At 34.6% G+C, this 12,393-nt stretch overlaps 1 pseudogene; it reads right to left on the bottom strand.

Annotated features, from left to right (window-relative positions):
• Positions 1–1,995: 1,995 nt before the first annotated feature.
• LOC141505868 (N-acetyl-D-glucosamine kinase pseudogene) lies at positions 1,996–8,150 on the bottom strand (annotated as a pseudogene).
• Positions 8,151–12,393: the final 4,243 nt, after the last annotated feature.

Genomic DNA, 12,393 nt, shown 5'->3' on the forward strand with positions numbered 1-12,393 from the left:
TAATTGCCCTATTTAAAAGGAAGGGCTGCTATTTAGACAAGTCCAACTCTTTTGTGACCCCATTTGGGGTTTTCTTGGTAAAGATACTAAAATGGTTTACCACTTCCTTTTCCAGGTCTTTTTATATATGAAGAAACTGAAACAATTAGTCAAGTGGTTTGTCCAAGGTCACATAACTAGAAAGTAACTAAGACTGGATTTGAACTCATGTAGATGAGTCTTCCTGTTCCCACTGCGCAAGTTTCTCTTTTTAACTTAGTTTTAAGTTAATGTTTTTTACTTGTTGGGCTCCTATTTCTTGAAAAAAAATGACCTTTCCACTGAACTGTGTACATCTGTGAATCTTGAAGCACATTACAGGTGAACCTCCATTTACAAAACTGTTTTACCTGAAGAGTTGTAAGCAAACCACTTATCTTTGAATGAAATTGAGTCAGAGCTCACCAGGGAAACTCTCTGTTTAAAGGAACTCAGTCACTGAACAATTTTATGGAGTATCATTCTACTTGTTGCCCTCTAAATTTTCAAATATAAAAATTTTTGAGGTCTATGAAGACACTAAGATTTATAAACTCATCAAATATTTGAGATTTATAAAACTGAAACATTTTTAGATAGTCCAATACTATTATCTAAGAAGTCTCTATATGAGCAATCATTACATTCACTTCAAGAATCTCATTTCACCCTAATTCTTCTTTGATTAAACATTTTTAATGAAATCTTTAGTAGAACTTATTTTCTCTAATTCCTTGTCTTTATTGTGTTGTAGCCAGTTAAAAGCAAGAATTTCCATTTGGGAGGTCCTTAACTTCAAATCTTCTGACTCTGTAGACTTAACTCTCAACTATTCAGCATTTGTAGAAAAAAATAATGAAGTTTGAGGGTTTTTTTAGCTTCCCAAAGAACCCTGAGGCAAGTAAAAGAACTTCCCAGTTTCCGAAAAATTATCCAAAAAATTTCTCTTCTCTTATATTCCGGCTTTACTTCTTTGTTCATTTATTTTTGACTGAACAAGATTACCTTTATCAATATTTGTCTTGAATAGACCAATCTATATATCCATCTATTGAAAGATCTATCTTTCTATCTATACCTATCTTTTTTGGGGGGAAATAAAACAGAAATTTATTAAAAGAAGTTACAACACATAGAAAAGGAGAAAGAGAGGGAAAAAACAGCCAAGCAGCATTGGCAGGAGCACAGGTCCAAGAAGACTGTGGCCCTAAGCAGGAGTCCAACCCAGGTTTTTGTGTCTTGCCTCTCATCTAGAGGGCAAAACGTGAAATCCCTTCCCGTTACTAGACTAGGAATCACAAATGGTTTCTGTTACAATAATAATTCTCTATATCTTTCCAGTCAATTATTTACATCTCCATCCAATTTCTACATTCACAATTCATCTTTCCCCTGCATCAGTTCTAGTCCTTGCTCTGCCACCAATTAGCCATCTGACCCAGCAGGCTCTTCCATATTCCTGAGGGTCCTGATATATCCAGTGGGGAGAATCCCATCTGCCTTGCCTTCCTTGAGGTGGTTTGATGAGGAAAGGGTTTTTGTAAAAGATTCTTTTCAAGAAGTCCTGGTTTAAGGAACTGGGCATGTTTGGCAAGAGAAAAGGAAACTCTGTTTTCTAGTATATGAAGGATAATCATGGAAAGATCAGAGGAGAGTTGCAAAAAGGCCAATATAAGTTTGAAATGAGGAAAACCACCTTAACCATTGAAGTGGTCCAGAAGTGAGATGGCTGGCCTCCCAAGGTGGCCAGCTGCCCAACCACCTCTGGAGAACTCTTTGTGGATGGGTTGGACGCCACATCTTCTAAGGGTCTTTCAAATCATGTGAGTGTGTTTGGACTTACCTCTGAGCACTGTGAAGAGGTAACAGACATAGAAAGTACCCGTAAAATTTTGCTACCTTTATTGATTAACAAAGGCATTGTCCTTTTCTGGTGTCTAATGTCCACTGGCCCCCAAGTGGCAAGGCCTGTCTGAACTAAGGTAAGGAGTATTTAAAGAAGGAATCTACATTTTGGTCATAGTCCAGGGGAAGCATCTGCCCAACAGACTTAGCCCCGAGGCTTGCTCCCTCTATGGCAGAGGAATACTTCAGCTTCAGCAGGGTGAAGTGGGAGAAGGCTCTCTGTGTCTTCCTTCCCTCAGCCAGGGTGGAGATAAAGGCTTCTTTTAGCAGCTCCCAGCTCCTCCATACAGAGACCACACACAGGATGGGGAGGCCCATGGGACCCTGGAAAAGTGCCGACTGAATACTGGGCAACATAGCCAGTATATGTCTGGCCAGCACTTCTCCAGGTTTCTTGAAAATATGCTGGCAGAGATGGTCACACTGATCAGCACCTTCAGCAACTTTTTGGCAAAATCCTGCAAACATGTATTTATCAAAGTTTCTATAGAGGTGGGTGAGGAGTCCCATGTGGTCAGACACCTGGAAGTAGGTAAACATGGCGTGTTTGAGGTAGTCTATGTCATATGGAGACACCTCCAGCTTATCCATGGTGTCAAAGACTGTCTTCACTGCCAAATATGCAATCCAGTAGGCAGAGCCTTCATCACCCATGAGGTGTCCCCAGCCACCACATCCATGCTTGGAGCCATCGGGGTTGACCAGTCTGCAGTTGGACCCTGTCCCGGAAATGAGCACCACACCACCATGGGGTGTGGCCGTGGCGATGGACCCCATTGCATCGGTAGAGATGAAGTAATTTTCACTCAGGTGAGGATACGTGCTTTTCAACTGTTTGCTCAAGATGGACATTGCAGTGTTCTGTTCTGCCCCACTCAGGGTCAGGCCCAGGCTGTGCAATGGTTTATCAAGGCTTATCCCTCCTTTCTTCTTGGCCTCATTCACAATGTCATTGATCCTTTCTGCCCAGGCCTCTACTCCAATCAGCCATTGGTTGGTGCTTGGTCCAGAAGCTTCTGCTATAACCTGGCCCTTTTCAGACAGCAGCAGGGCCACAGAATGAGTGCCCCACCACGCCCCCTTACAGCCGCTCCATGGGTGCTGCCACTCCGCCTATACCTATCTTTAAGTATGTTGTTTACATCTTACAATTACTATTTTTGTCATTTAATCCAAACCCTTTATTTTACAGATGAAAAACTGAGGTTGAACAGAAATAAGTGACTTTCATAAGGTGACCCAGATAGTAATTGTTAGTGTCAGAATACTATACACAGTCCTCTGGCTTTCCACTACAGTATCATTGGTAACATTTGAGAAAGAAATCTGAGTAGGCTTATAGACTGAAAGCCCAACTGCCAAAGACTAAGAAGTGAATGGATGGTGAAGAAGCCAGGGAAACAGATGTAGGGGATTCGTTTTTTAAATTAATCTTTATTAAAGATATTATTTGAGTTTTACAATTTTGCCCCAATCTTACTTCCCTTCCCTACCCCCATGCACCATGGAAAGCAATCTGTCAGTCTTTACTTTTTTTCCATGTTGTACTTGATCCAAATTGGGTGTGATGAGAGAGAAATCATATACTTAGAGAAGATACAAGAATTCTAAGAGGTAACAAGATCAGACAATAAGATATCTGTTTTTTTTTCTAAATTAAAGGGACTAGTCCTTGAACTTTGTTCAAACTCCACAGCTCCTTATCCGGATACAGATGGTACTCTCCTTTGCAGACAGCCCAAAATTGCTCCCGATTGTTGCACTGATGGAATGAGTGAGTCCTTCAAGGTTGATCATCACTCCCATGTAGCTGTTAGGGTATACAGTTTTTTTCAGGTTCTGCTCATCTCACTCAGCATCAGTTCATGCAAATCCCTCCAGGCTTCCCTGAAATCCCGTCCCTCCTGGTTTCTAATACAACAATAGTGTTCCATGACATACATATACCACAGTTTGCTAAGCCATTCCCCAATTGAAGGACATTTACTTGATTTCCAATACTTTGCTGCCACAAACAGGGCTGCTATAAATATTTTCGTACAAGTAATGTTTTTACCCTTTTTCTTCATTTCTTCTGGATATATACCAAGTAGTGGTATTGCTGGGTCAAAGGGTATGGAAATTTTTGTTGTCCTTTGGGTGTAGTTCCAAATAGCTCTCCAGAAGGGTTGTATGAGTTCACAGCTCCACCAACAGTGTAATAGTGTCCCAGATTTCCCACATACCCTTCCAACAATGATCATTATCCTTTCTGGTCATATTGGCCAATCTGAGAGGTGTGAGGTGGTACCTCAGAGAAGCTTTAATTTGCATTTCTCTAATAATTAATGATTTAGAGCATTTTTTCATATGGCTATGAATTATTTTGATCTCCTCATCTGTAAATTGCCTTTGCATATCCTTTGACCATTTGTCAATTGGTGACTGGCTTTTTGTCTTAAAAATATGACTCAATTCTCTGTATATTTTAGAAATGAGTCCTTTGTCAGAATCACTAGTTGTAAAGATTGTTTCCCAATTTGCTACATTTTTTTTTTATCTTGGTTACAGTGGTTTTGTCTGTGCAAAAGCTTTGTAATTTAATGTAATCAAAATCATCTAATTGGATTTGGTGATTTTCTCCAACTCTTCCATAGTCATAAACTGCTCCCCTTTCCATAGATCTGACAGGTAAGCTAGTCCTTGATCTTTTAATTTGCTTATAGTATTGTTTTTTATGTCTAAGTCTTGTAACCATTTCGATCTTATCTTGGTAAAGGGTGTGAGGTGTTGGTCTAATCTAAGTTTCTTCCATACTAACTTCCAATTATCCCAGCAGCTTTTATCAAAGAGGGAGTTTTTATCCCAATGGCTGGACTCTTTGGGTTTATCAAACAGAAGATTACTGTAAGCATCTACTTCTACTTCTTTTACACCTAGTCTATTTGACTGGTCCACCACTCTATTTCTTAGCCAATACCAAACAGCTTTGATGACTGATGCTTTATAACATAATTTTAGATCAGGTAAGCCACCTCCTTTTGCACTTTTTTTCATTAAGCTCCTGGAAATTCTTGACTTTTTATTTCTCCATATGAATTTACTTACAATTTTTTCTAATTCATTAAAGTAATTTTTTGGAATTTTGATTGGTAGGACACTGAACAGATAGTTTAGTTTTGGTAGAATAGAGCTTAATATTAGCTCTACCTATCCATGAGCAGTTGCTATTTGCTCAGTTATTTAAATCTCATTTAATTTGTGAAAAGTGTTTTATAATTGTTTTCAAAGAGATTCTGAATCTGTCTTGGCAAATAGACTACCAAGTATTTTATATTGTCTGAGGTTACTTTGAATGGGATTTCTCTTTCTAGCTCTTCCTGCTGTATCTTGCTAGACATATATAGAAAAGTTGAGGATTTATGAGGGTTTATTTTATAATTTGCAACTTTGCTAAAATTGCTAATTGTTTCCAGTAGTTTTTTGCATGATTTCTTGGGATTCTCCAGGTAGACCACCATGTCATCTGTAAAGAGTGAGAATTTTGTCTCTTCCTTCCCAATTCTAATTCCTTCAAATTCTTTTTCTTCTCTAATTGCTGATGCTAACATTTCTAATACAATATTGAATAGTAGTGGTGATAATGGGCAAACTTGTTTCACCCCTGATCTTATTGGGAATGCCTCTAGCCTCTCCCCATTGAATATAATGCTTGTTGATGGTTTCAGATAGATACTGATAATTATTTTAAGGAACAGTCCATTTATTGCTACACTCTCTAGTGTTTTTAATAGGAATAGATGCTGTATTTTGTCAAAAGTTTTTTCGGCATCTATTGATATGATCATATGATTTCTGATAGATGGGTTGTTGATATAATTGAGTATACTAACAGTTTTCCTAATATTGAACCAACCCTGCATTACTTGAATAAATCATACTTGATCATCATGTATTATCCTGGTGATAATTTGTTGTAATCATTTTGCTAAGATTTTGTTTAAGATTTTTGCAGCTATATTCATCTAGGAAATAGGTCTATAATTTTCTTTCTCTGTTTTAACTCTTCCTCGGTTAGGTAACAGCACCATATTGGTTTCATAGTATGAGTTAGGCAGAGTGCCATCTTTCCCTATTTTTTCAAAGAGTTTATATAGATTTGGAACCAATTGTTCCTTAAATGTTTGGTAGAATTCACTTGTGAATCCATCAGGCCCTGGAGATTTTGTTTTAGGGAGTTCAGTGATGGATTGTTGAATTTCTTTTTCTGAGATAGGGTTGTTTAGGTACTTAATCTCTTCTTCATTTAACCTGAGCCATTTATGTTTTTGTAAATACTCATCCATTTCACTTAGATTATCAAATTTATTGGCATAGAGTTGGGCAAAATAATTTCAAATTATTACTTTAATTTCCTCCTCATTAGTGGTGAGTTCACCTTTTTTCTTTTATGATACTAGCAATTTGGTTTTCTTCTTTCTTTTTTTTAATCAAATTGACCAGAGGTTTGTCAATTTTATTGGTTTTTTCATAATACCAACTTTTGGTTTTATTTATTAATTCAATATTTTTTTTGCTTTCGATTTTATTAATTTCTCCTATAATTTTTAGAATTTCTAATTTGGTATTTAATTGGTGATTTTTGATTTGTTCTTTCTCTAATTTTTTAGTTGCATGTTTAGTACATTGATTTCCTCTTTCTCCAATTTATTCATGTAAACATTTTGAGCTATAATATATCCCCCTGAGAGTCACTTTGAATGAATCCCAGAGGGTTTGTTATGTTGTTTCATTATTATCATTATCTAGGATAAAATGGTTAATTCTTTTTATAATTTGTTTTTTGGTCCACTCATTTTTTAAAATGAGGTTATTCAGTTTCCAATTTGTTCTGGGTCAATATCTCCTTGGCCCAGTATTGCATATGACTTTTATTGCATTGTGATCTGAGAAAGATGTATTCACTATTTCTGCCTTATTGCAGTTGATCATTAAGTTTTTATGTCCTAGTACATGGTCAATTTTTATATAAGTTCCATGTAATGCCGAGAAAAAAAGCTATATTCCTTTCTAACCCCATTCAGTTTCCTCCATAAGTCTACCATATCTAATTTTTCTAACAATCTATTTACCTCCTTAACTTCTTTCTTGTTTATTTTATTACTCGATTTATCTAGATCTGAGAGTGGGAGGTTGAGGTCTCCCACTAGTAGAGTTTTGTTGTCTATGTCTTCCTGTAGTTCTTTCAGCTTCTCCTCTAAGAATTTGGGTGCTGTCCCACTGGGTGCATATATATATTCAGTATTGAAATGACTTTATTATGGGGCATCTAGGTGGCATAGTGGATAAAGCACTGGCCTTGGAGTCAGGAGTACCTGGGTTCAAATCTGGTCTCACACACTTAATAATCACCTAGCTGTGTGGCCTTGGGCAAGCCCCTTAATCCCATTTGCCTTGCAAAAAACCTAAAAAAAAAAAGAAATGACTTTTTTGTCTGTGGTACCTTTTAGGAGGGTAAAATTTCCTTCCTTATCTCTTTTAATGCTATCTCTTTTTGCTTCTGCTTTGTCTGAGATCAGGATTGCTACCCCTGCTTTTTTTTACTTCAGCTGAAGCAAAATATATTTTGCTCCAACCCTTTGCCATTACTCTATATGTATCTCTGCTTCAAATGAGTTTCTTGTAAGCAGCATATTGTAGGATTCTGGTTTTTAATCCACTCTGCTATTTGCTTACATTTTAAGGGAGAGTGTTCATCCCATTCACATTTAAAGTTATAATTACTAATTCTTTATTGCCCTCTGTGCTGTCTTCCCTCTGTTTGTATTTTTCCCTTACAATTACTATTCAGCACATCATTTTTAACATGATTTTCATTTAAAATGTTAACTTCCAAATTCTCTCCTTCCCTCTCTTTCCTACACAGAAGACAAACAATATATCAATTATATATATTAAATTTTGCAAAGTAAATTTCCTTATTTTCAAAAAATAAAAAGTTATCCCTCCACTTGCATTTAGAGTCCAGTTCAAGAGTTCTATCCCTAGAGGTGGATATCTTTATTCATAATGAGTCCTTTGGAATTGTCTTGTGCTGGAATTGATTATTGTATTGATCAGAGTAGTCAAGTCTTTCACGGTTGATCATCCTTATAGCATTGATGTTTCTTTATACAATGAGCACCCACTTTCTCTCACTTCACTTTTCCTCGGTTAATAGAGGTCTTATCATGCTTTTCTGAGACCATGATCCTTTGCGATTTCTTATAGAACATTTCCTATAGAATATCCCATCAAAAGCATATACAACAGCTTGTTTAGCCATTTCCCAATTGATGAATGTCATCTTGATTCTTTGCCACCACGAAAAGAATTGTTATAAGTATTTTTATACACATGGGTCCTTTTCATTGATATTTTACCTTTTGAGGATGTTGACCTAGTAGTAGTGGTATTTCTGGAGCAAAGATATACATAATTTTATAGCCCTTTGGATATACTTTTAAATTTTCCTGCAGAATGATCAGATCAGTCCAATATTTCACCAGCAATGCATTAGTGCACTTATTTTCCTCTATTCCCCTCCAACATTTATGACTTCAGAAAGGCTTGAGGTGCTCTCTCAGTGATTTTAATTTGTATTTATTTCTCTAATCAAGTAATTTAGAGCATTACATATATATATATATATATATATATATATATATATATATTGCTTTGATTTCTTTTTCTGAAAACTTTGTTTATATCCTTTGATCATTCATCAGTTGGGTAGTAGTTCTTATTTTTATATATATTTTACCTTTCTTTACTAAACATGTGGTTCAGATAGAAATAGAACCAAAAAAGTCACTATCTTGCTATATATATATATATATATATATATATATATATATATATATATGCATTATTGCAAACAGGCATAAAATAACTAATATCTGTATTTGAACTAAATGTATTAGAAAGCAGATTTCTTCCCTGTAGACTCTAATATTAAATATTAATTTAAATATTATAACATAAATGTAAAAGGAATGATATGTATCTCATTCTATTCTCACATGATTCTTGTCTCTTTTTCTAAGTTTCTGTAGTTTGAAACCTTTTCATTTTATATATATATATGTGTGTGTGTGTGTGTGTGTGTGTGTGTGTGTGTGTGTAGCTTTTGATTATTTTGTATCACATGGTTACATATTAGCATATATTAAAAATTTCACTGACATGTGCAGATAATTGCAGAGGAAAATTTCATCCATGTAATGGTTAAATTTCATTACAGTTTATTGGTTAAGTTCTTTAGGTTATTATGAGATCATTGTAATATAGGGATTTGTCTTGTCAGTCCATGAAAGATAGAGAGCTTCTGTTTATCATTATCATACTGAGTTTCCAGGAGGTGCTAAATTTTTTCAATATTTAGTGATGCAATGTTCTTTTGATCAAGTCACTGAACAGTCTATACTTATATCTAATTCCTTTGCAATTTCTGATAATAATGAGTGTGATGCTGAATTTGTATTTTAAATGTTTTCCTCCCACTAACAATTATATATGACTCAGTCATTTGTTCAATACTTTTTTCTTCTTAAGCAAACTCATGAAGGGGGGGGGTGAAAGGGTTGATGACCTTAGTTATCTCATGGGCTCAATCAGAATTAATGCTTTCAACAAATCTAGTGATATAGACCTATTATTGACCTTCACTCTTGCTCAATGAAGTCACTGCTAATTCCAAAAGTATCTGTTTATTATTTCTACTCTAAAACTATCTTGATTACAATGTAATCAAGATAGTTTTAGAGTAGAAATATATGTGTTTGTGTGTGTGTGTGTGTGTGTGTTTGTGTGTATTCTCAAGATAGTTTTAGAAAAGAAAAATCCCTGGGTTTGACCCCCAGTCCTTGTAGAATAAATGTCTTAATCTTGCCAAACTTCAATTTTCTTCCCACTAAAAATGAATTAGATGACCTTCAAGACCTTCACTGTCTTCCAGTTCAGGCTGATCCAACCTAAATCAATGATCATATCTCCTTGATCTTATTTGTTTTGATGTTTCTTGACTTCTGAAATGAAATATATATATATATATATACATATATAATATACATATATTATATATACATATAATTTTTCTTATGTTAGGGATCAGAAAGGCATCTTTTAAAGTACATTGCTGACAATTCTCATGATACCACAAATATGCATCAATAGAATATAATCTCTTTGAGGGAAGGGGTTGTTTAATTTTTCTGTCTAAAGCTTCAGTGTCAGCACATTGCCTAGAACATCCTAGATATATAATCAATGATTGTTAATTGATTATTTAACAAGTTTTCAATAATTTTCTAAAGCTACCATCTCCAAAGTAATTTACTAATTGCTCTTAGAAATGTTCACCTTGTCTCCTATATTTATTTTTACCATGACAATAGAAGCAACCTATATATAAATTTGTGGATGTGAGAATATGGTTATAGAAAATATCAGCTTTAATTATCTAGGTTTTGTTTATCTGGTCTCAGGAAAAAAAGTGATAGTTTGAAGAGATAGTTTCAAAATTCTGTTCTATGTATGCTTATCCCCTTTTCTAGTCAACACAGCAATTTTATTCAAAGCATAGCATTATTTTTCAGGAGCCTATATTAAGTAGAGATAATATGATAGAATAAGAGCTGGGAAGTCCAATGACCATCAAGTCCGACTTCCTCATTTTACACATGAGGAAATTAATGTTGAAAGAGGATAAATGATTATCCCAAAGTTATGGGGTTTGAAATCAGACCTTCCTGATTTCCTGACTAAACCCAGTGTACTACTTACTCTATCATCTAGCTTTCTTTAAATGCAGGGGTGCCCAATATAGGACTACATCTATGACCTTGAGATTAAGAGTTTCTTATTCTATTGATGGAATCAACCAGGCAATTTTCAGTGTTTATCTTTTCTGTTTTGGGATTTAAGTGACTCTTCAACTTGTGCTCTCATTCATCTAAATAGAGTTTTGGAATATATTTATGTTTGTTTTTTTATTATTGCCTTGTAGTTATATGTAATATGATATGTAACATTGAACTAAAGTTAGTATTGACACTATGCAGGATGAAATTTCTTATCTATATCTGGTGAGATTGTGCTGTAAAATCAATAAATATTTTAAAAATTCAATTTTTAGTTCATGCACTTATATTTTGTATTATTGATGGTCACATCATTAACAGCAGAGTAAAGAAAAATTTTAGAGTAAAAAAATCCCTGAGTTTGACTGTCAGTCTTTGTACTTACTATAGAAAAAAAAATCTCTTAATCTTGTCAAGCTTCAGTTTTCTTTCTAGTAAAAAAAAGAATTAGATTAGATGACCTTCAAGAGTCTGTTCAAACCTAAATCAATGATCATATACTCCTTTATCTTATTTATTTTGATGTTTCTAGCCTTCTGATATATCAAAACATAAATGAGCATCTTCTGTTTCACTGTCTTCCAGTTCAGACTGATCATTTTGGCATCAATAAATATAGTAAGCATAATACCCTTAATATTCCTCAGCACTTTTAAAGAGAAATACTAAGCCTATTGTAGTTCTCCAAAGAACCCAAAGGAAACAACTTTTCTTTTTACAGAGGTATTGTAGCAATCTCAAGGTAAATAGTCTTTGTTATACATCACCTGCCCCCAACCCATAATCAGGATAATGAGGGTGGGATATTATTGGGTTTTTTTTTTATAGTTACTATTACTGCTCTTCCAGCATTTTATTCATGTCTGACTTTGTGATTCCATTTGGGGTTTTCTTGGCAAAGATATTGGAGTTGTTTTATTATTTCCTTTTCTAACATGTTTTTAATAGATGAACTGAGACAGAGTTCAGTGACTTGTACAGGGACACACAGCTATTATGTGTCTGAGGACAAATTTGAACTAAGAAACACGAGTATTTCTGATTCTAAAACTGGCACTTTGTCCACTGTGCTATTTAGCTGTCCTATAGTTGTTATTAGATACTAATAAATAACTTCTGAAGGTTATTCTATTTATATTAAGTATACTATAAGACAATATAAGACTTATTTATATAAAATAATATATGTTGGCATACTTTTGAAAACCTAAAATCTTCTTGATGATACAATATTTCAGGAAAGATTTTAAAACATTTATTTTTTTAACTTATCAGGTCCAATAAGAGATACAATTAAAATACAATTCAATAAATATTTATTAAGTTCCTACTATGTGTCAAGCACTGTGATAAGTACTGCCAATACAAATAAGAAAAGGAGATACAGTTCTTGTGCTCAAGGTGCTTACAATTTAACAAGAAAAAATAACACATACACAACAAAAACTAAAAAAGAATATGACCGTGCTTGACACATAGGTATTATGATAGTGGAGTGCAACCCAAAGAGTGCAAATGATCAGAAATGAAAAGTTGACTGGACTCCTGAGCTATATTTACATGAACATTTTGAGAGTATGTTTATTTGTTT

The sequence above is a fragment of the Macrotis lagotis genome, chromosome 1 (assembly GCF_037893015.1).
Source record: "Macrotis lagotis isolate mMagLag1 chromosome 1, bilby.v1.9.chrom.fasta, whole genome shotgun sequence".
NCBI lineage: Eukaryota > Metazoa > Chordata > Mammalia > Peramelemorphia > Peramelidae > Macrotis > Macrotis lagotis.